The following is a 6,000-nucleotide window of genomic DNA, read 5'->3' as shown; positions in this document are numbered from 1 at the left end:
CCAACTCTGTCAGTCCTCTAACCCTGCTCCACTTGGTCACAGTCCCTTTGCTAACTGGACAGGTTGCTTCTGCCTTGCCTGGAATTTTCTTGATCTTCTCTTCTGAGTGACAGCTGTTGGCACTCTGCAAGCATGGGAATTTGCTGGCATATTGTGGGTCAGACAGAGAACTTGATGGAGAAGAGCAGAAAAGCCAGGTGAGACCCTGCTAACTGAGAGTGAAGACCACAGTAAAGAGAAAGAAGAGGAAAGTGGTTTTTCCACCAGACCTGAAGGTCTAATGTTTTATTTTCTGTACAAATAGTAACCAACCCATGAGCCGTTTTCTGCCTGGACCATATTGATGAACTTGATTGCAGTGGCAAGGTGTTAAAACACTCACACATGCGCTGACACTCAGCAATAAGTAAATTCGGGTGCCAACAGTCACAGCCACTTTTCCATGGTGTCAAGGAGAAGGCAGAAATATCCCAGATAATAAAAAAGTCTAAATTACTTCCTTGGGGTTGTGGCTAATGCTTTAGTCCCCATATCTTTCCATCTGGCTCTGCCTGGGCGTAGTTAGCATGAGAACCACACTGGGTGCAGACCTGGAGTCAGCTGCACCTTACTGTGCTCAGAGCCCAAGATAGGGCTGGGAATACTGTGCTGAAGTGTCTGACATAGATCTGCCTTGGCATCCTCCCATCCAAAGGGTAGCACATGTTGTCACACCTGAGTTGGCACCTGGAGTTTCTCTGCCCCTGCAACATCACTTATGCCCACAAACAGTAAGCAGCCCATGAGTAACCGATGCACTTCCAGTGGCTTCAAGGCTTTTGTTAGACTGGAATAATTTAAAATACCAGATTGTTAATAGCAACAAACATTTGCAAAAGCACATTTTGTTACTGCTCTGTTGTTTAGTAAGTGTATTTCTTATTAATTTCAAGTAATCTGCTTTCTGCTATAACTGAAGATCTCTTGGAAATTTCTGCTTGAGCAATGTGAGAGGAGAGGAGAGGAGAGGAGAGGAGAGGAGAGGAGAGGAGAGGAGAGGAGAGGAGAGGAGAGGAGAGGAGAGGAGAGGAGAGGAGAGGAGAGGAGAGGAGAGGAGAGGAGAGGAGAGGAGAGGAGAGGAGAGGAGAGGAGAGGAGAGGAGAGGAGAGGAGAGGAGAGGAGAGGAGAGGAGAGGAGAGGAGAGGAGAGGAGAGGAGAGGAGAGGAGAGGAGAGGAGAGGAGAGGAGAGGAGAGGAGAGGAGAGGAGAGGAGAGGAGAGGAGAGGAGAGGAGAGGAGAGGAGAGGAGAGGAGAGGAGAGGAGAGGAGAGGAGAGGAGAGGAGAGGAGAGGAGAGGAGAGGAGAGGAGAGGAGAGGAGAGGAGAGGAGAGGAGAGGAGAGGATGTATTAAATTGAGCTATTCAAAGATTTAAAAGACTGACTTGATTGGTTAGTTGTGCAATGCAAGGGCCCATTACACGACAGAAGGGATTAGTTTGCATGACATCAGCATCAGACTCCTTGGTTCAGTGCTGTTATTGAGAAACACAGATGTCAAGGGTGATGAAAGAAGGCTACAGTGCCTACATGAAAATGCATGTTCATTTCTTAAGCTCTCTACAATTATTAAGACATCAACCACTACCATAGCCTGCTCACGCAGCCTAATATTCCCTGGCTGATTTCTTGGGTATACCTCAACATGTAGAAAAGGTTTAGGAAGGGATTTCAAGGACAGCCAGTGGTCTTCATTAATGGATTCAATGAGGGTATCTCTAGGGAAGTACAATAAAGCCCAGAGAACCTTATGAGATTTTGACAGACAGACTGCCATGACCAGTGTCGTTGGCCAAGCAGATGAAGGTAGGTGTGATAAGAGCAGAAGCAAGTATAATGGCTGTAAGAGTACTGCATTCAAGAAGGTCATCCAAATGTGCACAAGCATTTAACTGACTTGTTTTTGACCAATGGAAAATGCCTCCTTGTTAACCACCTAATCTGTTGCTGTTTCAATTGGAAATAAACTTTCCCAACAAAAGTATAGCTCTGTGTAAACCAGATGTCTTGGTTCATTACTCTCAGAAATTTTCCATCATACAATAACATAATGACAGGGTGAGGAGCCAGGGCTATGGATATCTACCATGAAAAAAATAATGGCATAATCTTCTCTTTAGCAATCATTATAGGAAGTCTTTGGTCAGAAGGAAGCAAGAAAATCCTACTAAGTCTTCTCCATGAAGTAGATCAGCTGCTATCTGAATTATAGAAGCCCAAACTGATGAATTACACATGGCGCTGACATTAAATCTTGGTGTCTCTAGATCTTTTCTGGTTTTTAAATATGTCTACCCTCTGTTGGAGAGTCAACATGTGTTGTCACAGGTCAGTTGCCTAATTTTAACCACTAGTGGGGCTTGCTTATCCTGGGCCAGAAATAGGAAGCTGAGTGATGGTCATATGTCTGACAAGGAGCCGGGCAGTGGGCCAAAACACATTTGAGCTGGATGGAATTTCTTGCCACTGTGAAAATGCAGTGCTAAATCTTCCTCCCCCACTCGCCTCTTTACACACAAGTGGATCCCTCTAGTACAGTGAACTGTCACCCGAAACTAACAAGGAGGATGTGTCTCCCAGCAATCTGAGCTTAGGTCAAAAGTTCACCACTTGCCAGCCCCCTATGCCAACTTGGACCAAGATTTCTGGAATGGTTAGAAAAATATTTTAATGTAATTCACCTTGCTATGCTATTTCATTAATAACCTCTAAAAATGCAAAGAGTGCGGCCTTAAAATTCCTTGACATCCTCAGCATATGACTAATAATAATGAAACTTTCTTGCTGTCGGCAGGGCCACTCTGTGAATGCTCTGTTTTCCCTGGAGTTTCATGGGGCCTTTAGCAAATGCAGTACATTTGCCATGTCCATTTTTTACAGCACAGTAACCGCTGTTCAGCCAGGCTTGCCTGAGCTGGCTCTTTGTCCACTCCACCACACTGCACTCTCTCCCTGCACTGTGCTATTTTTCTCACAAGAATATTTTTTACAGGCATAATTTGGACGTGCATGAAATACTCTTTTACATGTTATGTCTTTCTTATTTTCTCTATATTAGCTCTGAGTCCAGCCTCTCACTGTCTACCAAAATATGTCATCCATGCAAGGCATGGGGTTGTTACCAGCCCGAGACTGTGTGTGCTGAGTGAAAAGGGCTCAGTCCTCAGACTGGGACAGACCGTGTCTGACATGCCATTATATAACATGAAACCAATGTATACAAGACTGTCTTTAAGAGTACATTTTACAGAGATTCCTATCTCTATATCTTGCTCAAACATTTCTTTCTAAAATAGCCTTTGGGGAGTCAGTAGATCAGACTCTGTTCACTGGGGGTAAATCCAGGGCTGCAGGATTGCTTTCCAAGTCACATCTGCACCCAGGCTTCTAGGACCAGTACTTCATAAAACATGGGATGGTATCTAGAATTAAAGTAAATCTAGATTAATTTTTTCTCTTTGCTCCTGATTTTGCCTCAATGGTAAAAGCAGAGCAGCGTCAAAATGTTTTTATTCTCAACACCTCCAAACTAGTAAAGAAACAGAAATCTCCTCATCATAATTTTTTTAGAAGCCTGTAGCAAGGCACAATTATGGCCCGTACAGTGTATTCCTTATCAATCCTTGATAGGTCTGTCTCTGCTGCATATCCAAATCTAACAGGATCATGTTCCACAGGTACCAGTTGGCATGTGAGTATTTAGAGATGCCATGCTAGATGACTGGAATAGATCCTTTACCCTACCGAAGCCTCCTTTGGACCTGGGAGGTCTGCAAAAACATAGTTTTTATTTGGATCTGATGGTTTTCCCACCATGAGAAGCAGCTGAGATCTAATCAAGAGTGCTACCATAAAACATGAGATTTATGAGAGGTTGTAATCCAAACATAGTCTCTCCAACAAGCTTAGCCAGAGGAACAGTTCCTTGATGGCTGTCCCTTGCCATGAACAATTGCCCAGCCACTCTATTTTGCATCCAGTGATCTGTTCATACCACACTCACAGCACACCAGAGGCACACAGGCAGGTTCAGAAAAGTGTAGTAAGGAGAAGTGACTAAAAACTATTTATATGATGACCTTCCACCACATTAACTATAAATTATCCCTTTCCCAATTAATTCCATTTCTTTCCTAACCCAACCCTGTGCCTGTCTCAATTAACAGTTCATTTTTAGATTAAGTTTGTGCCATGTGCACTGAGAGTTTGTTTCCAAAAACTTCACACACTAGCAGATGTAATCTTCTAGCACGGGTGAGACTGATCAGTGAAAGAGTTTTCCAGAGGTGAAATGAGTGTGGATTATTTTTTCCACAATGTTTCCATGTTTGCTCAGTATTTTCCTATTTGTTCAAAAATTTGGCCCAGGAAAAAACCTGAAACATTCCAACCTGCTCTAGAGGTAAGTAAAAACTAAAGAAAAAAACCCCAACATTTATCATGACAGATTAATGACATTTTAAAGTCCAGAATATTCATGAACAGATGCAAATATTTCTAGCCCCAGTTGCCTTAAATTTTGTAATAACAAACAAATTAGATTTTTGGAGTGAATTTTTCATGGCATAGACATCTGATTTGATTTGTAGAAAACAGACAAAGAATAAGTTTCCTCTAAAGTATGTGCCACTGTTACACATCCACCAGACATTGCCACATGAACATGAGCAGTGCTTTTGGGTTTTTCTACACAGGTTTTGGCCAAAGTCTCCAATCACCGAGTTGTATGTGGTGCAGGAGCAGCTGCAGTCTGAGGGGATTGGAAGTGTTCCCTTGCAGGGGCTTTCTGGGAGCACCTACTTTCCATGACCTCGAGGAGAGAAAGAAAGACCTGCTTCTGGCATCTTCTGGATTCAGAGAAGCGTCAGCTGCTGGCCTGGCCACACTCTTCATGTTGAGGCAGTTCTTCAACTGAATGTTAGTTTTACAATTTTTTAAGAAAAGCACCCCTTTCCCATTTTTTTAGTGAATAATTTCATAATTTCTGAAAATCTTCATCTTAAGACTTTCATTATGGTTATCAAAGAAGAAAAAAAGACTATTTGTGTGCATATCTATCTAGCTAGCTAGCTAGCTATCTCTCTATCTCTCTGTTTACATACACATATGTGTGTGCATGTGTATTTGCATACATGAACATGCATGCACTTTTTAACCACTTTTACTGCCTCCTTCACAAGGAACTGTCCATCTGTGACAGCATGTCAGAATGTGTTTATCTGACCTTACATCCCATGTGACTCATACACCAGTGGTGTGCCATTCTGAACAGCCACAAGCCCCATTTACCCAGAAAAGCCAAATGTACATGTACTGTATGCAAGCTGATCAGTGGAAAGTAGTCAATACATATAAACCAATCAGTATAACAGTCTTTTAAGAGAGCTGTGCATGTAACAAGGGTTTCTTTAGGCTCATTCTTAACTGCACTTGCTGTTGGCCCACAGTGCCAACCCTCAATCACCATGCTTCTGGAATCTTCTTCTGAAAACCAAGCCTATTCCTGCACTCATTTTCTTCTCCCTTCCCTGCCTATAGCAAAGCATTTCCTTGTTTCCAGCGCTGCTGCTCACTGGGGGTCAGGGAGTCTGTGAAGCTGGAAGCCTCAGGGCACATGGGAGCAGGCTGTTAGAAGCATTTTTCACACATCAACAAGACCTGCCCTGTGTAGTTTTACATAGCGTGGTGTGAAAAAAGGTTGTAACAGCCAGCTGGCCATCCACACCAGGAATGCTGCTTATGCAGTCCTGAGATGAGGGTGCAGCTTCCTAGGAAAATGTCCAAATCCAAACTGGGCCTGCAGAAGTGAAGTACACCTGCTGAAGGCACACATAGAGTGAAGTCTCACCACAGAAACTGAAGGAACCACGCTGGGATCACCAGCTGGCTCCAGCTAAAAGGGTGGAAAGGAGGACTCTGGCAGAGAAGAGAGACATAAGCTGAAAGTTCTCCCCTTTGACAGAAGG

This window comes from Vidua chalybeata, chromosome 3 (assembly GCF_026979565.1).
Source record: "Vidua chalybeata isolate OUT-0048 chromosome 3, bVidCha1 merged haplotype, whole genome shotgun sequence".
Lineage (NCBI taxonomy): Eukaryota > Metazoa > Chordata > Aves > Passeriformes > Viduidae > Vidua > Vidua chalybeata.
The sequence above is the reverse complement of the archived record's forward strand: the minus strand, read 5'-3'. Positions refer to the sequence as shown.